Source organism: Gorilla gorilla, chromosome 6 (genome assembly GCF_029281585.2).
Source record: "Gorilla gorilla gorilla isolate KB3781 chromosome 6, NHGRI_mGorGor1-v2.1_pri, whole genome shotgun sequence".
In the NCBI taxonomy this organism is placed as follows: domain Eukaryota; kingdom Metazoa; phylum Chordata; class Mammalia; order Primates; family Hominidae; genus Gorilla; species Gorilla gorilla.
In genome coordinates this window covers 82,866,039-82,887,633 of record NC_073230.2, presented here as the reverse complement: position 1 = coordinate 82,887,633, position 21,595 = coordinate 82,866,039, and positions in this window count along the sequence as shown.

Below are 21,595 nucleotides of genomic sequence, written 5' to 3'. Positions count from 1 at the left end.
ACATGCATCACACCTTATTTGTCGCAGCAAAACCACTGCAAACTATCTAGATGCTTATCAAGAGGCGAATCAGCCGGGCGGTGGCTCATGCCTGTAATCCCAGCACTTTGGGAAACCGAAGCAGGTGGATCTCCTGAGGTCAGGAATTCGAGACCAGCCTGGCCAACATGGTGAAACCCTGTCTCTATTAAAAAACAAACAAACAAAAAAACCACACACAAAAATTAGCCTGGCGTGGCGGTGCGTGCCTGTAGACCCAGGTATTCAGGAGGCTGAGGCAGGAGAATCGCTTGAACCCGGGAGGCAGAGGTTGTGGTGAGCTGAGATCACACCGCTGCACTCCAGCCTGGGCGACAGAGCAAAACTCCATCTCACAACAACAAAAAAAGAAAAGAACTGACACTGTTTTGCTGCCAGTGGGCTCTGGCATCAGCCACAGTGAGAGGAAGCCCTGCATGGCCTCCCCCGCTGCTACCATGGCCACTGTGGTCACAGCCCATAGAGCAGGCACTGGGCTGGCTGGGGAAGAAGGCAGCTGCTTGATACCCACAGGGCTGTCCAAGGAGATTCACTTTTCCATTGGAGCTCAGGGCGCACCCAGGCAAGGGAGCGTGGCCTTTGTCAGTGATAAGGCCGGAGCCAGAAACAGTTGAGTAACCTCTGATAGGGCCCTATCTTAAATCAACTTCTCTCTCCTTGGGCCTTGAAAGCTGCTTTGTTTAACTTTGTGCTGTTAGGATGAAGCATATGATAAGGCCTACACGTTTAAATAAACTTGTAAGTCAACAGTGTCTATTACCCTGGGAAGGAGGCTTAAGAGAGAGATGAGAACATATGACCCCACAGAGCCTGGGGATGGAGGTCTCTTCGCCCCCTTACACCTGCAGTACCCCTGTCCCCACCCCTACTCCAATCCAAACTGAGGTTCCCTTGGATTTCTTTCTTTTTTGAAAAAAATAAAAAAATGTTTTTGTAGAGATGGGGTCTTGCTATGTTGCCCATGCTGGTCTCAAACGATCCTCCTGCCTTGGCCTCCCAAAGTGCTGGGATTATAGGCTTGAGCCACCATACCCAGCCAGGATTCCTTTCTTTTCCTTTTCTCATCTTTGCTAGTAAGGGACCCAGAGCCAAAACACCAAACTGCAAAGGCCCAGCAAATGATCTCAAACCCAGATGGTTACAGGAACTGAACGGGTAACTGAAATGTGTACAATGAGCCAGGTAAAAGGCAATGGGTGTGACATTTGTGACATGGTAAACAACATAGATTTGGTCTCTGCCACCAGTTCTTGAGCCAGAGCTCCTAATACCCTCATTGATAGGGGTGCTGGGAGAATCTTTAGTTCTAATATTTGGTCTCTGCCCCCGCGGTTCCTGACACAGAAGCTCCTCAATCCCTGGGAATTTTCTGGGTGGTAGGATTATCTTTTGTTCTGATGAGGTGACTCTTGGTGGATTCCTGGATAGCCTCGGGATAGGGGCTGGTTGCCAGGGGAACCAACGCTGTGATTGGAGAGTTGGACCACTCAGCCCCACCCCTCAGCCTCTGGGGAGAGGAGAGGCTGAAGGCTGAGCTGATTGCCATTGGCCAGTGATGCAATCAATCATGCCTATGTAATGAAGCCTCCGTAGCCCCCACCCCATTCCCACAAAGGACAGGGTTCTGGGAGTTTCTCGGTTGCAAAACCTGTGGAACTGCTTGGAGGATGGCATACCAGAAAGAGCAGGGAACCTCCTCACCCTGCCCACACTTCGCCATATGCACCTCTTCCATCTGGCTGTTCATCTTTCATCTCTATCCTTTGTAATACTCTTTTTTTTTTTTTTTTTTTGAAATGGAGTCTCGCTCTATTGCTCTGGCTGGAAAGCAGTGGGAGTGGCACGATCGTGGCTCACTGCAGCCTAAATCGCCTGGGCTCAAGCGATCCTCTTACCTCAGCCTCTCCCGTAGCTGAGACTACAGGTGTGTGCCACCATGCACTGGAATGGTGTGTTTTCTATTTGTAGAAAACAAATATTTTTTAATTTGTAGAGAGGAGGTCTGGCTATGTTGTCCAGGCTGGTCTCAAACTCCTTGGCTCAAGCGACCTTCCCAACTCAGCCTTCCAAAGTACTGGGATTATAGGCACGAGCCACTGTGCCCGGTCTGTAATATCTCTTTTATAATAAATGGGTAAATGTAAGTAAAGTGTTTCCCTGAGTTCTGTGAGTCACTCTAACAAATTTCTTGAAACCAAGGAGGGGGTCATGGGAACCCCAGATTTATGGGGGTCAGAAATACAGGTCACAACCTGGGATGTGCAAGTGTCACAGAAGTGGGCGTGGTCTTGTAACAGGAAAGGGGCCCCAGTCCAGAACCCAAGAGAGGGTTCTCGGATCTCACACAAGAAAGAATTCAGGGCAAGTCCGCAATGCAAAGTGAAAGCAAGTTGATTAAGAAAGTAAAGGAATAGGCTGGGCGCGGTGGCTCACGCGTGGAATCCCAGCACTTTGGGAGGCCGAGGCGGGCGGATCAGGAGGTCAGGAAATCCAGACCATCCTGGCTAACACAGTGAAACCCCCTCTCTACTAAAAATGCAAAAAATTAGCCGGGTGTGATGGCGGCCGCCTGCGGTCCCAGCTACTCGGGAGGCTGAGGCAGGAGAATGGCGTGAACCCTGGAGGAGGAGCTTGCAGTGAGCCGAGATTGCACCACTGCACTCTAGCCTGGGCGACTGAGCAAGACTCTGCCTCAAAAAAAAAAAAAAAAAGGAAAAAGAAAGTAAAGGAATGAAAGAATGGCTACTCCATAGACAGAGCAGCCCCAAGGGCTGCTGGTTGCCCATTTTTGTGGTTATTTTTTGATGATATGCTAAACAAGGGGTGGATTATTCATGCCTACCCCTTTTAGACCATATAGGGTAACTTCCTGACGTTGCCATGGCATTTGTAAACTGTCATGGCGCTGATGGGAGCGCAGCAGTGAAGACGACCAGAGGTCACTCTCGTCACCATCTTGGTTTTGGCGAGTTTTAGCCAGCTCCTTCACTGCAACCTGTTTTATCAGCAAGATCTTTATGACCCGTATCTTGTGCTGACCTCCCATCTCATCTTGTGACATAGAATTCCTCTCTGGGAATGCTGCATGGTAGGTCTCAGCCTCATTTTACCCTGCTCCTGATAAAGATGGAGCTCTGGTTCACACGCCTCCAACATTTTCCCCCTTCCCTTTTATAAGAGAACCCTTAATTCTAAGGGTTGCAGAGGGACGAAGATCCATCCTCTATAACTTCTTCCGGCTGAATAGGGGTGATACTTCTGCCTACCTATGAGGGTCTCTTGCATTCAGAGTAGAGAGGAGTTCAGTCAGAAAGCACCAGTATGGTAAGGTCCATTCATAACTCTTGAGTTTTGACAAAAGGTGATATCTGGAAGATTAAATAGTGTTTAATTTGAAGCTGGGTGTGGTGGCTCACGCCTGTAATCCCAGCACTTTGGGCGTCTGAGGCTGGTGGATCACCTGAGGTCAGGAGTTCGAGACCAGCCTGACCAACATGGTGAAACCCCGTGTCTACTAAAAATACAAAAATTAGCCAGACGTGGTGGCAAGTGCCTGTAATCCCAGCTACTTGAGAGGCCGAGGCAGGAGAATTGCTAGAACCCAGGAGACAGAGGTTACGGTGAGCCGAGATCTCGCCATTGCACTGCAGCCTGGGGGACAAGAGCGAGACTCTGACTCGAAAAAAAAAAAAGTGTTTAATTTAAGAAAACATTCAGTAAGATTGTCCTGTATTCCTACACAAAGAGTATAACAGCAATATATTCCACAAGAGTAAAGCAAAATAAGTTAAGTTATTCCAAGTAAACGAAATTAGAAGGCTTTTCATGAAGTGGGCAACTGTTGGAACTAAGCTGATACGGGGTTGTTAGCTAATTCTAATTTGCCCAAAATTAGAATACTGATCCAGATTTTTATATTACCAACCCCTCTTTTTTTTTTTTTCTGAGCAACACTGAGATCACTGGTTGGTTCACAGGAATAGGCAGGGTTAGCCTAAATTGCAGAAACAAACTTAAAAACAACTAATGAGACTAGAATTTAATAACAAGTGTACCATAGTTCTTGAAACATAATATTTCTCTCTCCAGTTTCCCATTTTTACTAAAGACAAATCATGGTAAGACTGACGTGCTTTATTATACTTGGCCTGATTATTTGTATAAAGTGCAGCAAGAATAATTATTTTTCACATAGGGTCTTTTAAAATTGGCTTTGATGGAACTCTGTTCCACAGAAGAAATTTTAGATAAGACTTTTTTAAAGCCCAGCCCAGCCATGGGTTTGTACTCTCAAATACCTATGAGTTGGGTACATTTCTTTCCTCTTGAGGTCCCAAGATAACTTGCAGCTTCTGGACATATTAGAAAGTGACATTCTTTACTTACCACAGGTCAGTAGCCTTGTACAGGGACTGTTATAGGCAAGGTATGAGGCCAGTTCCCCATGGGGCTTTTATTGGCTTTATAAGTCAAGTTTAATTCCTTAAAGGGGCTGGGCGTGGTGGCTCACGCCTATAATCCCAGCACTTTGGGAGGCCAAGGCAGGTGGATCACTAGGTCAGGAGATGGAGACCATCCTGGCTAACACTGTGAAACCCCACCTCTACTAAAAATACAAAAAATTAGCCAGGCGTGGTGGGCACCTGTAGTCCCAGCTACTTGGGAGGCTGAGGCAGGAGAATGGCATGAACCCGGGAGGCAGAGCTTGCAGTGAGCCAAGATCGTGCCACTGCACTCCAGCCTGGGTGACAGAGCGAGACTCCATCTCAAAATAATAATAATAATAATAATAATAATAATAATAATAATTCCTTAAATGAAAACACACCATTCCAGTCAAAGCCTTGGTTTAATAACCAATTTTTTCAACTGTGTCCTGTTACAAAAGAAAACAGATTCTTATTGCACTTATGCAATAACTATATTGCCATAAGTTAAGAATACTCACAAGTAGTTTTTAAATTTTGGAGAAATTAGGTAGAGAGATACAAATACATTCCAAATTTTGTTCATAGCAGTATACTTTACTCAATTGTTACAAGCTGTAAATAGCTTAAAAGAAAACTTTCCTTGACTCTGAAAAACAAAACAAAGGATCAGCAACGTTTTAAGCAAAGTTAAAAAGATTACTTCCGTTTTCTATTGGTTCCGTTAATTCAGTTAACTTCTGTTTGATATTTATGAACATTCCAGCTCTTCATGAGCGTTTTGAAAGTTGTTTCCTCTATTCTAATGTTACAATTTCCAAAGTTATTAGAAATCTGCATTTAAGAACACCTGCTAGAGTTCTACAGTTGATTATAAACCACCTTCTAAAGAGGATTAAAATAAGACAACAATTGTCTGTGGATGATAAAAAGTCTTAGCACAGCCACTATTAAAGCCACAAATGATAAGGAAATTTGGTTACTTCTGTGGCACACAAAATTTTGCATAACAATTATAATTATTAATAACATACACTGTCATATTAGAATTATAGGAGTTTCCCATAACTTTGGAACATATACCAATAACACGTTTATGCAAACATAGTCCAAATAAAGCAAAACACTATTTTATATTTGACAATGTTTCCTGTATGATTTTTGTACCAAATTAGCCAAATTTCATCTTTATATTAATGTACTATTAATGTCAAACCCAATTTTTAATAAAACCTTATGGACATATTTACCCAATTTTAATGTTTGGGTTTATTGTTGTTGTTGTTTTGAGACGGAGTCTTGCTCTGTCACCCAGGCTGGAGTGCAGTGGCACGATCTTGGCTCACTGTAACCCCTGTCTCCCAGGTTGAAGAGCTTCTCCTGCCTCAGCTTCTCAAGCAGCTGGGACTACAGGTGCTTAGCTGGGACTATACGTGCCTGCCAGCACACCTGGCTAATTTTTTGTATTTTTAGTAGAGGTGGGGTTTCACCATGTTGGCCAGGCTGATCTCCGTCCCCCAACCTCAGTGATCCACCCACCTCGGCTTCCCAAAGTGCTGGGATTACAGGCATGAGCCACCTCACCTGGCCCAATTTTAATGTTTAACTATAAGGTAAGATTCTTATAAACCTTTTATAACCCTTTACATTTTTTTGTGAAATTGCAGATGAGTGCCCTAAGAAAACCCTGCTGTGCTTCTATTCCAACGTTTAGTTTCCGGAAAAACTGAATAATACCCTTTTAACTTTGGCCAATATGTTACACACAAAATCTCTTACAATTAATTTTTATAAATCTTCCAAAACTTGTTTAAACCTTTAGATTTTTTTCTTACTTAAAACAATCCTTTAACACTTTAGGCAGAAAAAAAATGCACATTCCCATGCCTTCTTACAATCTTATTTTTTTTACCAAAAACACATTTTACTTTTCTTACACACCTTGCATGTAAAACTGTTTCTTCAGTAGTCTTTTTGTTTTTTGTTTTGTTTTGTTTTGAGACAGAGTCTGGCTCTGTTGCCCAGGCTGGAGTGCAATGGCACAACCTCAGCTCACTGCAACCTCTGCCTCCCAGGTTCAAGGGGATTCTCCTGCCTCAGCCTCCTGAGTAGCTGGGATTACAGGCATGCATCACCACAACCAGCTAATTTTTGTATTTTTAGAAGAGAAAGGGTTTTGTCATGTTGGCCAGGCTGGTCTTGAACTCCTGACCTCAGGTGATCTGCCCGCCCTGGCCTCCCAAAGTGCTGGGATTACAGGCGTGAGCCACCGCACCCGGCCTCTTCAGTAGTCTTAATTATATGTTACAATGTTAATGCTTAGCAACTTTTATTTTTGGTGAAAACCTTGGCAAGTAAGGGATTTTAATTATGTACTGGGTGTGGAGCCTGCCTGGGACACACCAGGCAGAAGTGCAGATAAGGGCTGACTCTCCAGCATAGCTAGGGGGTGTGGCTAACTCCACATGTCGCCAGGCCTTACCTAGAATCTAATGGCTTTAAGGTAGGCAAATTGGACAATTTTCAAAAGTTAAAGAAACAGTTTGAGGCCAGGTGCGGCGGCTCATGCCTGTAATCCCAGCACTTTGAGAGGCCGGGGCAGGCGGATCATCTGAGGAGTTCAAGACCAGCCTGGCCAACATGGCGAAATCCCGTATCTTCAAAAAGTAAAATAAATAAATAAATAAATTAGCCAAGCACAGTGGCATGTGCCTGTAATCCCAGCTACTCAGGAAGCTGAGGTGGGAGAATTGCTTGAGCCTGGGCCGTCCAGGTTGCAGTGAGCTGAGATCAAGCCACTGCACTCCAGCCTGGGTGACAGAGTGAGACTGTGTCTGAAAAAATAAAATAAAATAAATAGAAAATAAAGGAGAGTCTGACATATGCTACAACATGGATTAATTTTGACAGAGTGAGACTGTGTCTGAAAAAATAAAATAAATAGAAAATAAAGGAGATTCTGACATATGCTACAACATGGATTAATTTTGAGGACATTATGCTAAGTGAAATGAGCTAGTCAGAAAAAAAGACACTATATGATTTCACTTCTATGAGTTATTTAGAGTAGTCAAAATCCTAGAGGCAGAGGCCAGGCATGGTGACTCATGCCTGTTATCCCAGTATTTTGGGAGGCCAAGGTGGGAGGATCACTTCAGCCCAGGAGTTCCAGACCAGCCTGACCCCATCTCTATTAAAAAATGTTTAAAAGAGTAAAACAAAAAAAAATTCTTTTAATCGTGGAGACAGAGAGTGGAATGGTGTTGACAGACTAATGCCCTCAAATGCAAAAAAAAAGTGGAATGGTAGCTGCCAGGGACTGAGGGGCAGAGATAATGGGGCTTCATTGTTTAGTAGAAATACAGTTTCAGTTTTACAAGATGAAAAAAGTTATAGAAATGGATGTTGGGGATGATTGTACAACATTACGAATATATTAATTCCACTGAACTGTACATCTGAAGTTAGTTAAGATGGTAAATTTTATGTTATGTTTTTGTCATTGTTATTGTTAAGACAGAGTTTCACTCATGTCACCCAGGCTGAAGTGCAATGATGCCATCTCGGCTCACTGCAACCTCCACCTCCTGAGTGAAAGCAATTCTCCTGCCTCAGCCTCCCGAGTAGCTGGGATTACAGGCATGGGCTACCATGCCTGGCTGATTTTTGTGTTTTTGTAGAGACGGAGTTTCACCATGTTGGCTAGGCTCTGTAGAAACCTGAAACCTCTACTCCGGAGCTCAGCTTATCCACCAGCCTCGGCCTCCCAAAGTGTTGGGATTACAGGAGTGAGCCACCATGTTCAGCCTCATCAATAGTAATTTAATTGTACATTTAAAAATAACTAAAAGTGCCAGGCACGGTGGCTCACATTTGTAATCCCAGCATTTTGGGAGGGCGAGGCGGGTGGATCACTTGAGATCAGGAGTTCAAGACCAGCCTGGCCAACACGGTGAAGCCCCGTCTCTACTAAAAACACAAAAATTAGCCAGGCGTAATGGTGGCGCCTGTAATCTCAGCTACTCAGGAGGCTGAGGCAGAAGAATCGCTTGAACCGGGAGGTGGAGGTTGCAGTGAACCGACATCGCACCACTGCACTCCAGCCTGGGCAACAGAGTAAGACTCCGTCTCAAAAAAAAAAAAAAAAAAAAAAAAGGCCAGGCACGGTGGCTCACGCCTGTAATCCCAGCACTTTGGGAGGCCGAACCGGGCGGATCACGAGGTCAGGAGATCGAGACCATCCTGGCTAACACGGTGAAACCCCATCTCTACTAAAAATGCAAAAAGTTAGCCAGGCATGATGGCGGGCGCCTGTAGTCTCAGCTACTCGGGAGGCTGAGACAGGAGAATGGCGTGAACCCAGGAGGTGGAGGTTGCAGTGAGCCGAGATTGCACCACTGCACTCCAGCCTGGGTGACACAGTGAGACTCTGTCTCAAAAAAAAAAAATACATAAATAAAAATAAAGGCTATAATTGGATTGTTTGTAACGCAAAGGATAAATGCTTGAGGTGGATCCCTCTTTTACTTTGATGTGATTATTACACATTGAAGCCTGTACCAAAATATCCCACATACCTCATAAATATATACACTTACTATGTACCCACAAAAATCAAAAATAAAACAAAATTGTTAGTGTAAATGGTCTCAGTATGCCAATTAAAAGAGATTGAGGCCAAGTGCAGTGGCTCATGCCTGTAATCCCAGCACTTTGGGAGGCCAAGGCAGGCGGATCACCTGATGTCAGGAGTTTGAGACCAGCATGGCCAACGTGGTGAAACCCTGTCTCTAGTAAAAATACAAAAGTTAATTGGGCAGCTACTCAGGAGGCTGAGGCAGGAGAATCACTTGAACCCAGGAGGTGGAGGTTGCAGTGAGCCAGGGTCACACCACTGCACTCCAGCCTGGGTGACAGAGTGAGACCCTGTCTCAAAAATAAATAAATAAATAAATGAGTTTGAAAGAGTGAATTAAAAACAGGACCCAACTATATTCTGTCCACAAGAAATTCACTTCAAATGTAACAATATAGGTAGGTTAACTGGAAAAAGAAATAGTATGCAAACATTACTCCAAGGAAAGTGGGAATAGCTATATTAGTATAAGATAAAGTAGGCTTCTGAGCAAAGAAAATTATGAGAGACAGAGAGGGAGATAATATAATGATTACAAAGCCAATCTACTACGAAAACATAGCAATCTTTGTGTGTTTACATCAAACAATAGATCTGAAAATACGTGAAGCAAAAATTGACATAACTGAAAAGACAACATAGAAAAAACCACAATTAGAGCTGGAGACTTCAACACTTTTTTTTTTTCTTTTTCTCTTGTTTTGTTTTGTTTTTGTTTTTGAGATGGAGTTTTGCTCTTGTTGCCCAGGCTGGAGTGCAATGGCCTGATCTTGGCTCACTGCAACCTCCACCTCCCAGGTTCCAGCGATTCTCCCGCCTCAGCCTCCAGAGTAGCTGGAATTATAGGCATGTGCCACCATGCCCAGCTAATTTTGTAGTTTTAGTAGAGACAGGGTTGCGCCATGTTGGCCAGGCTGGTCTCGAACTCCCCATCTCAGGTGATCTGCCTGCCTCGGCCTCCCAAAGTGCTAGGATTACAGGTGTCAGCCACCACGCCCGACCTCAACACTTTTTTCAACAGTTGATAGAACAACTAGACAGAATAGAGCAAAGGTATAGAACTCAATACTGTCAACCAATAGGATCTAATCGACCTTTATAGACCATTCCACCCAACAACAGCAGAATACACATTCTTTTCAAGAGCCCATGGAACATATACCAAGATAGACCACATCTTGGGCCAAAAAACACATTTCAACAAATGTAAAAGAATTGAAATCATATAGAGTGTATTCTGTCACACACTGGAACCAAACTAGAAACCAATAACAGAAAAAGAGGGCAGAGCGTGGTGGCTCACGCCTGTAATCCCAGCACTTTGGGAGGCCGAGGTGGGCGGATCATGAGGTCAGGAGATCAAGACCATCCTGGCTAACACGGTGACACCCCGTTTCTACTAAACAAAATACAAAAAATTAGCCGAGCATGGTGGCGGGCCCCTGTAGTCCCAGCTACTCCGGAGGCTGAGGCAGGAGAATGGGGTGAACCCAGGAGGCGGAGCTTGCAGTGAGCCGAGATCACGCCACTGCACTCCAGCCTGGGCGACAGAGCGAGACTCCATCCCCCCACCAAAAAAAAAAAAAAGAAAAGAAAAATAACAGGAAGATCTGCAAACTCTTGTGAACCAAACCACATACTTCTAAATAATCCATAGCTCAAGAGGAAATCATAGGTTTCCTCTTGTGTATTTTCAAAAAATACACTTAAGTAAATGAAAATTAAAATACAACATATCCAAAGGGTGGCACACACATAAAGCAATGCTGATAAGGAAATTTATAGCATTAGATGCATACATCAGAAAAGAGGGAAAGTCCCAAATCAATAATCTAATCTGTCACATCAAGAACCTAGAAAAAAAGCCAGGTGTGGTGATGCATGTCTGTAGTCCCAGTCACTTGGGAGGCTGAGGCAGAAGTTCAAGGCAAAAGTTGCCTGAGCCTTTGGCCGGGCTCAGTGGCTCACACCTAAAACCCATTGCCAACATGATGAAACCCCCGTCTCTACTAAAAATACAAAAAATTAGCTGGGCGTGGTGGCGTACGCCTGTAATCCCAGCTACTCAGGAGGCTGAGGCAGGAGAATCACTTGATCCCAGGAGGTGGAGGTTGCAGTGAGCCAAGATCACACCACTGCACTCCAGCCTGGGCAACAAGATCAAAACTCTGTCTCAAAAAAAAAAAAAGAAGAAGAAGAAGAGAAAGTTGCCTGAGCCCAGAAGTCCAAGGCTGTAATAAACTATGATCGCACCTTTGTACTCTAGCCTGGGTGACAGAGCAAGACAAGACTCCATCTTTATAAAAAATCTAAATAAAGAATAGAAGAACCTAGAAAACAAGAGCCAAATAAATACAAAGCAAGTAGAAGGAAGGAAATATAAAGATAAGAGCAAAAACTAGTGAAATTGAAAACAGAAATTTTTTTGCATAGAAAAATATCAATGAAACAAAAAAGTAACTGAAAAAAATCAGTAAAATTGACAAACTTCTAGCAAGACCAACAGAAAAAAGAAGACACAATTTATCAATAGAAATGAAACATAGGCCTGGGCGTGGTGGCTCACACCTGTAATCCCAGCACTTTGGGAGGCTGAGGCGGGCAGATCATCTGAGGTTAGGAGTTCAGGACAAGCCTAACTAACATGGTGAAACCCCGTCTCTACTAAAAATACAAAAATTAGCTGGGTGTAGTGGCAGGTGCCTGTAATCCCAGCTACTCGGGAGGCTGAGGCAGGAGAATCGCTTGAACCTGGAGGCAGAGGTTGCAGTAAGCCGAGATCACGCCATTGCACTCTAGCCTGGGCGACAGAGCAAGACTCCATCTCAGAAAAAAAAAATGAAACACAGGCTATTACGACAGATCCTACAGACATGTAAAGGATAATAAGAGAACACTATGAACAACTCTATGAATAAGGGAGCGCATAAATTCAACAACTTAGTTAAAATAGCCCAGTTCCCCCAAAAAACACAAACTACAACAACCCATCCATTATGAAATAGATAATTTGAATGGCCTTATATCTATTGAGGAAATTAAATTTGCAATTTTTAAACTCAGAAAAGAATCAACAGGCCTAATTTTCTTTGGAAAATGCTACCAAACGTTTAAAGAAGAATTAATACCATTTGATATAGTTAGGATGCTTGTCCCCACTCAAATCTCATGTTGAGATGTAATCCCCAGTGTTGGAGGTGGGGCCTGAAGGGAGGTGTATGGATCATGGAGATGGATTCCTCATGAATGGCTTGGGCCATCCTTTTGGTAATGAATGAGTTCTTGCTCTGGGTTCACATCAGATCTGGTCATTTAAGTGTGTGGCAGCTGAGAACAGTGGCTCATCCCTGTAATCCCAGCACTTTGGGAGGCTGAGGTGGGTGGATCACTTGAGATCAGGAGTTTGAGACCAGCTTGGGCAACATGGTGGAATCCTGTCTCTACTAATAATACAAAAATTAGCTGGGCGTGGTGGTGCACACCTGTAATCCCAGCTACTTAGGAGGTGAGGCAGGAGAATCGCTTGAATCTAGGAGGCAGAGGTTGCAGTGAGCCGAGATCATGCCATTGCACTCCAGCCTGGGCAACAAGAGCAAAACTCAAAAAAAAAAAAAAAAAAAGTGTGTGACATACCCCTGCACTCTCTCTCTCTTTTTCCTCCTTTTGCCATGTGACGTGATTGCTCCCTCTTTGACTTTGCTATGATTGAAAGCTTCCTGAGGCCTCCCCAGAAGTCAAGCAGATGTCAGCACCATGCTTCCTGTAAAGCCTGCTGAACCATGAACCAATTAAACCTCTTTTCTTATAAATTACCCAGTCTCAGGTATATCTTTATAGCAATGCAAGAAAGGCCTAATACACCATTTCTATGCAGTCTCTTCCAGAACACAGAAGAAAGGAGAACATTTCCCAGTTCATTTTATTTAGTATTACCCTGATATCAAAATTAGACAAAGACAGTACAAAAAAAAAAAAACTTCAGACTAATACTCTCTCTCATGAATATAGACTCAGAAATCCTTAACAAAATGTTTTCAAATGGAATTCAGCAATAGACAAAAAGAAGTACACACCATGACCAAGCGAGTTTGCTCCAGGCATATAAGGCTGGCTCAATATCCAAAAGTCAATTTGATTAACAAGCTAAAGAAGAAAAATCACATCATTTCAATTGACATAGAAAAGCATTTGACAAATTTCAACCCCATTCGTTATTTTTTGTTTAATCTCTCCAAAAAATAAGAGTAGAGGCCAGGCATGGTGGCTCACACCTATAATCCCAGGACTTTGGGAGGCTGAGGCAGGCAGATCATTTGAGGCCAGGAGTTCAAGACCAGCCTGGCCTCCCAAAGTGCTGGGATTATAGGCGTGAGCCACTGCACTTTGTTCAATCTCTTTTAATTGGCATACTGTGACCATTTACACTAACAATTTTGTTTTATTTTTAATTTTTGTGGGTACACAGTAACTGTATATATTTATGAGGTATGTGGGATATTTTGGTACAGGCTTCAATGTATAATAATCACATCAAAATAAAAGAGGGATCCACCTCAAGCATTTATCCTTTGTGTTACAAACAACCCAATAAGACGGAGTCTTGCTCTGTTGCCCAGGCTGGAGTGCAGTGGTGCGATCTCAGCTCACTGCAACCTCTGCCTCCGGGGTTCACACCATTCTCCTGCCTCAGCCTCCCGAGTAGCTGAGACTACAGGTGCCCACCACTACGCCTCGCTAATTTTTTGCATTTTTAGTAGAGATGGGGTTTCACCGTGTTAGCCAGGATGGTCTCGATCTCCTGCCATCTCGGCTCACTGCAATCCCCACCTCCTGAGTGGGGTTGAGTTAGGAGGCAAGTAGGTATGGCTATAAAAGAGGAACAGGAGGGATCCTTACGGAGAAGGAAAGTTCTATATCTTACTATTGTCAATATCCTGACAATGCAATTACCTGGCTGGTAATATCATACTATAATTTTCCAAGATGTTATCATTGGGGAAAACCAGGTAAAGGTTACAGGATCTGTTTCTTTTTTTTTTTTTAACAATTGCTGGTGAATTTACAAATCTCTCAAAATTAAGAATTTAATTAAAACACAAAAGAGAATAGATGTGTTTTATCTCAGTCCAGAACTATTTTTTTTTTTTTTTAAGAAAAGAGAGAGTGGGTGCAGTGGTTCATGCCTGTAATCCCAACACTTTGGGAGGCCAAAGTGGGCGGGAGTTCAAGACCAGCCTGGCCAACATGATGAAACCCTGTCTCTACTAAAAATACAAAAATTAGGCAGGCGTGGTGCTACATGCCTGTAGTCCCAGCTACTCGGGAGGCTGAGGCAGGAGAATCTCTTGAATCTGGGAGGCAGAGGTTGCAAGTGAGCCAAGATTGCACCACTACACTCCAGCCTGGGCGACAGAGACTCTGTCTAAAAAAAAAAGAGAGAGAGAGAGAAAGGGAAGGAAGGAAGGAAGGAAGGAAGGAGGGAGGCAGGCAGGGAGGGAGGGAAAAAAAGAGAGTAGTTGTGGAATGCCAGTAGTAAGTGAAGTCTGCATACCCCACCTAGAGGCATTCTATTTCAGATTTGAGAAAAACTTTGTACTGGCAGATAAAATTTTGTACTGGCAGATAAAGAACTTTTTACTGCAGATAAAATTCTGCCCCTGGGCTGCAGTTTGCAACCTCTGGCCAAGACCTGGGAACATAGTTCAGAGCAAATGAAACTGACGAAAAGGTTTAAAACATATATTTAGTTGTGTTTTTGTTTTGTTTCTTTGTTTTGTTTTTTGGGTGTCGCTCTGTCGCCCATCCTGGAGTGCAGTTGCAAGATCTCAGCTCACTACAACCTCTGCCTCCCAGGTTCAAGTGATCCTCCTGCCTCAGCCTCCCTAGTAACTGGAACTACAGGTGTGGGCCACCACGCCCAGCTAATTTTTGTAGTTATAGTAGAGATGGGGTTTCACCATGTTGGCCAGACTGGGCTCGAACTCCTGACCTCAAGTAATCTGCTCTCCTTGGCCTCTCAAAGTGCTGGAATTACAGGTGTGAGTCACTGAGCTCAGCCTAAAACATATTTGGTGATGTGCATTATTGTTACTGTTCATTTCTCATCCCCACACACCCAGACACACCACACACAAATACTGCACACCCACCGATAAACACACAGGCACACAATCAGCCACAAATGTCATGCTCAGTTACCTGGATTTGATCACATGCCGCACACACACCTACAGTCATGCACACTGACACGCACACACAGATACACATATAGCACCACCACACTGACACCCACACTCTGCGGCCAGATAAGGGGTGATGTTTCTTCAAGATCTCAGTATGCATGCACGGACTTCCAGTGCCCCCTTTCTCCATGGGCTTTGCACGGTGAGTCCCCCAGCCAGAGCGATGGAGGACCCAAAGTCCCACAGACACTAGGCTCCTCTCCTCCACAGTTCTGCACACAATTTCATCTCTCTTTCTTTTTCTTTTTTTTTTTTTTCAGACGGAGTTTCTCTCTTGTTGCCCAGGCTGGAGTGCAATGGCTCAATGTTGGCTCACTGCAGCCTCCGCCTCCCGGGTTCAAGCGATTCTCCTGCCTTAGCCTCCAGAGTAGCTGGGATTACGGGTGCCCACCACCAAGCCCGGCTGAGTTTTTGTATTTTTAGTAGAGACGGGGTTTTGTCATGTTGGTCAGGCTGGTCTCAAACTCCTGACCTCAGGTGATCCACCCACCTCGGCCTCCCAAAGTGCTGGGATTACAGGCGTGAGCCGCCGCGCCCGGCCAATCCTCACCTCTTCTGATGCTAGAGATTGCAGGATCCTGACCCTCGTAGATATTGCCGACTGGGGAGAGGAGAGGGACTGGCTGGTACAGGAGGAAGAGAATGCAGTAGTTGCAGTAGGGGAGAGGCATGGTGCGCTGGATACCAGGTGGGAGACAGAGAACAGGCTAATCTCCCAGCTGTGGATGCTGCTCTCTCAATTCCTCTTTTGCCAGCCCTTTGCTCCTTGGAATCTCTCTTCCACACATACACCCTTCTGTGCAAACACACCTCGTCACCTCCACCAGCTCCTGCTCAGCCTCGTATAGGAAGCCCTCCTGGACCAGAGCAGGTGCAGAGCTCCCCTTCCCTGTGGATACTCAGCATTTATGGCAGGGCTCCACTCCTGGAGCAGCTAATCCCACTGCCAGATCATGCTGTTGCTTCTGGACACGAGGTTCAGGAGTGGAAGAGGGGCGTCCATTATGCCTGGAGACTCCAAGCCTCACTCCCACTCCACCCCTTCATACCACTTCCCATTAAAAAGCAGCTGGGCACTGTGGCCCATGCCTGTAATCCCAGCACTTTGGGAGGCCAAGGCAGGCGGATCATCTGAGGTCAGGAGTTCAAGACCAGCCTGGCCAACATGGTGAAACCCCATCTCTACTAAAAATACAAAAAAATTAGCTGGGCATGGTGGCGGCTGCCTGTAATCCCAGCTACTCGGGAGGCTGAGGCAGGAAAATCCCTTGAACCAGGGAGGCGGAGGTTGCAGTGGGCAGAGATGGCGCCATTGCACTCCAGCCTGGGCAACAAGAGTGAAACTCCATCTCAAAAAAAAAAAAAAAGCACCTGCAGGCTGGGCATGGTGGCTCACACCTATAATCCCAGTGCTTTGGGAGGCTAAGACAGGAGGATCTCTTGAGTCCAGGAGTTCAAGACCAGCCTGGGCAACATAGCAAGATCTCCATCTCCACAAAACATAAAAATTATTAGCTGGGCATGGTGGCACTCACCTGCAGGCCTAGCTATTCGAGAGGCTGAGGTGGGAGGATTGCTTGAGCCCTGGAGGTTGAACCTGCAGTGATGAGCTATGATCATGCCACTGCATTCCAGCCTGGTCAACAGAGCAAGACTGTGTCTCGGAAAAAAAAATGAAGAAGAAGAAGAAAAGACGCCTGCATTGCACTCTCTAAGCACCTACACACTCAGGTGACACACTCAGACATACACTGCAGGCCCGAACACCACACTGGTTTTTATTTTAACAGATTTATTGAAGTACCATTTCCATACCCTACAACTCACCAATTCAAATGGTAATCCATTTGAAAAGCGGACCCTCCAGGTGGTGTGGCTGAGCTTAGACTGGGGGCTGAGGCCCAGAGTGGCCCCCACTGCACTGCCAGTTGTGCCTGGATTGGGCACTGCAAGCTCTACTCCTGCTGGCTTTGAGGCTGGTGAAAGTCACGTAGCCTCCCTTAGCCTCAGTTTCCTCCTCTATAAAATGAGGGAAATGCTGTCTGCATGACACACTTCCAGGGTTATGGTGAGAATAGAGGCGATGGTTAAGTGTGCTATAAAGCAGAAAACAAGTTGGCCGGGCACGCACAGTGGCTCATGCCTGTAATTCCAGCACTTTGGGAGGCCGAGGCGGGTGGATCACTTGAGGTCAGGAGTTTGAGACCAGCCTGACCAATATAGTGAAAAATACAAAAATTAGCTGGGCATGGTGGCGTGCTCCTCTAGTCCCAGCTACTCGGGAGGCTGAGACAGGAGAATTGCTTGAACCCAGGAAGCAGAAGTTGCAGTGAGCAGAGATCATGCCACTGCACTCCAGCCTGGGGGACAGAGCGAGACTCCATCTCAAAAAAAAAAAAAAATTGTACAAGTCAATGATTTTTAGTATATTCACAGAGTTATACAACCATCATTACCACAATCAATTGTAGAACATTTTCACCACCCCAAAAAGAAACCCTGTACCTATTTTCTCCCAACATCTTCACCCCAGCCCCTGACAACCACTCATATAATCTTTGTCTCGGTAGATTTCCCTATTCAGAATTTTTTTTTTTTGACGGAGACTGTCTCCGTTGCCAGGCTGGAGTGCAGTGGTGTGATCTCAGCTCACTGCAACCTCCACCTCCTGGGTTCAAGTGATTCTCCTGCCTCAGCCTCCCGAGTAGCTGGGACTACAGGCACATGCCACCAAGTCTGGCTAATTTTTGTATTTTTAGTAGACAGGGTTTCACCATGTTGGCCAGGATGGTTTCAATTTCTTGACCTTGTGATTCGCCCACCTCAGCCTCCCAAAGTGTTGGGATTACAGGTATGAGCCACCGCACACAGCCCTGAATATGTTTTAATAAATGGAATCAGGGCCAGGCACAGTAGCTCACGCCTGTAATCCCAGCAGTTTGGGAGGCTGAGGCAGGCAGATTACCTGAGGTCAGGAGTTCGAGACCAGCCTGGCCAATATGGTGAAACCCCATCTCTACTAAAAATACAGAAATTAGCCAGGCGTGGTGGCACATGCCTGTAATCCCAGCTACTCAGGAGGCTGAGGCAGGAGAATCACTTGAGTCCAGGAGGAGAAGCCTGCAGTGAGGCGAGATCATGCCACTGCACTCCAGCCTGGCCGACAGAGTGAGACTCTGTCTCAAAAAAAAAAAATGAATATGAATAAATAAATAAATAAATGAAATCATACAATAGATGGTCCTGCCTCTTTCACTTACTGCAATGTCTTCAAGGTTCATTCATGTTGCAACATGTATCAGTACTTTATTCCTTTTTAATGGCTGCATAATATTCCTTTGTATGGCTAGACCACATTTTATTTACCCATTCATCAGTTGATGAACATTTAGGATGTTTCCACTTTTTGGCTATTATGCATAATGTTACTACAAACATTCAGGTACAAGTTTTTTTTGTCTGACCTGCTCATATGCTTTTGTGTCTCTTGGGTATTCCTAGAGGAAAATTGCTGAGTCATATGGTAACATGAGTCAGCAATGTAATCTTCTGAAGGACCACCAGATTGTTTTCCACAGCAGATGCCCCACTTACATTGCCACCAGCAATGTATCAGGGTGTCAATTTCTCCACATCCTCACCAACATTTGTTATTTGATTATTGCCTCCCTAGTGGGTGCAAAGTGGTATCTCTTTGTGGCTTTGATTTGCATTTCTCTAATGACCAATGATGTTGAGCATCTTTTCATGTATTTATTGGACTTTTTTTTTTTTTTTTTTGAGACACCATCTTGCTCCCTTGCCCAGATTGGAGTGCAGTAACACAGTCATAGCTCACTGCAGCCTCAAACTCCTGGGCTCAAGCAATTCTCCCACCTCAGCCTCCCAAGTAGCTGGGACTACAGGTGTACACCACCATCCCTGGCTAATTTTTTTTTTTTTTTTAAGTAGAGACAGGTCTCGCTATGTTGCCCAGGCTGGTCTTAAACTCCTGGCCTCAAGCGATCCTCCTGCCTTGGCCTCACAAAGCGCCGAGATCACAGCCGTGAGATATCGCCCCCTAGTCACATTTCTTGGCCATTTTTATACATTGTTTCTCTATTCTAAATGTCTGCTCAGTTTCTTTGGCTATTTTTTAATTGGTTTATTTGTCTTTTTATTATTGAGTTGTAGGAATCATGGTAGGTATTGAGCAAAAAGCTGATTGGAGCTGTGTTTGCCCAGAGGCAAAGTCTTATTTGCAAAGTCCCTGAAGTTTGGCCTCTGGGCATGAAGCTCTGTCCTGCTGGCCTCATCTCAGTGCAGCCCTGCCCAGCAGGTCCACCTCCCCCAGGTTCAGGGACAAGCCCCAAACCCAAGCAACTCAGGACAACTCTTGTCTCACAGATGGGGAAACTGAGGCTCAAGGTGGTAAAAGGACTGGCTCAAGCGCTCATGACCCAGGAGAGCAAAGCCAGGCTCAAGTTCAGATCTACCTTTTCTCTGTACAATTTCTCTGGACGTATACATGCCCTGCCTGGCTGTTTTCTGCTTTTATAGCATACTTAACATTGCCTCTATTCTCACCATAACTCTGGAAGTGAGTCATGCAGACACCATTTCCCTAATTTTATAGAGGAGGAAACTGAGGCTAAGAGAGGCGACGTGACTTTCACCAGCCTCAAGGCCAGCAGGCGTAGGGCTCACGGTGCCCAATCCAGGCACAACTGGCAGTGCAGTGGGGACCACTCTGGGCCTCAATCCCTAGTCTAAGCCCAGCCACACCACCTGGAGGGTCTACTTTTCTTCTGGCCCAGAGCCACCCCCACTCACCAGGAAACTGTAGCAGCCAGTAGTCCACTGGAGGACTTGGGCTATATGAACTTCCTCTAGAACAGCTCCACCCAGCACCAGCTGGGCCCTCTGGACTGGCACTCCCAGATCTGCCCAGGCCCTGCCCAACAGGCGCAGCCCAAGACCTTTGCTCCCGAAAGAAGTAGGACCCTGGTTTCCATGAGCCCCTGATACTGTTTCTTACTCTTCTTCTTCTTTTTTTATTTTTTTTTATTTTTTTGAGATGGAGTCTCGCCCTGTCGCCCAGGCTGGAGTGCAGTGGTACGATCTCAGCTCACTGCAACCACCGCCTCCTGGGTTCAAGCGATTCTCATGCCTCAGCCTCCCGAGTAGCTGGCACTGCAGGTGCATGCCACCACGCCCAGCTAATTTTTGTATTTTTAGTAGAGACGGGGTTTCACCATGCTGGCCAGGCTGGTCTCGAACTCCTGACCTCAGGTGACCCACCCGCCTCAGCTTCCCAAAATGCTGGGATTACAGGTGTGAGCCACTGCACCCAGCCATGTTTCTTGCTCTTCTATCACTCCAAGGCTTAGGCATTTACAGAAGAGGGCACAGGCTGCATGCCTGTGATTTGAGATATGGAGGCAACCCCAAAAAACCCCAAGGCCCAGCTCAATGGGGTCTCTCTTCTCTCTGGAAGAGCACTTGACTCCTACAAGATGACCAAGCCCCCTTGACTCAGCACAGCAGTATCCCTTTATCAGTCATTTATGCCAGTAGGAAAGCCTGGGTAGGCAAGGTTGAAGGAACATGAGAAAGTCTTCCCTTCATTCAAGACACTAAATCGACTCTCTGTTGAGTACCCAACACCATTCTAGGCAATAGGAATGCAGCAGTGAATAAAACCAGCAAAATTCTTGCCTGTTCTGGGACATTACAGATGTCCCAATGGAGTTGACATACGGGAACAGAAAGAAAGGAACAATTTAAAAATTGGCTGGGTGCCATGGCTCACGCCTGAAATCCCCGCACTTTGGGAGGCCAAGGCGGGCAGATCATGAGATCAGGAGTTCAAGACCACCTGGCCAATATGGTGAAACCCCATCTCTACTAAAAATACAAAAATTAGCTGGGCGTGGTGGCACGTGCCCGTAGTCCCAGCTACTTGGGAGGCTGAGGCAGAAGAATTGCTTGAACCCAGGAGGTGGAGGTTGCAGTGAGCCAAAATTGCACCACTGCACTCCAGCCTGGTCAAAAGAGCGAGATTTCGTTTAAAAAAAAATAGGCTGGGCACTGCTGCTCACATCTGTAATCCTAGCATTTTGGGATGCCAAGGTTGGGGGATTGCTTGAGACCAGGAGTTCAAGACTAGCCTGGGCAACACAGTGAGACCCCATCTCTACAAAAAAAAATGAAACAATTAGGTGGGCTTGGTGGTATATGCCTGTAGTCCCAGCTACTTGGGAGGCTATAGC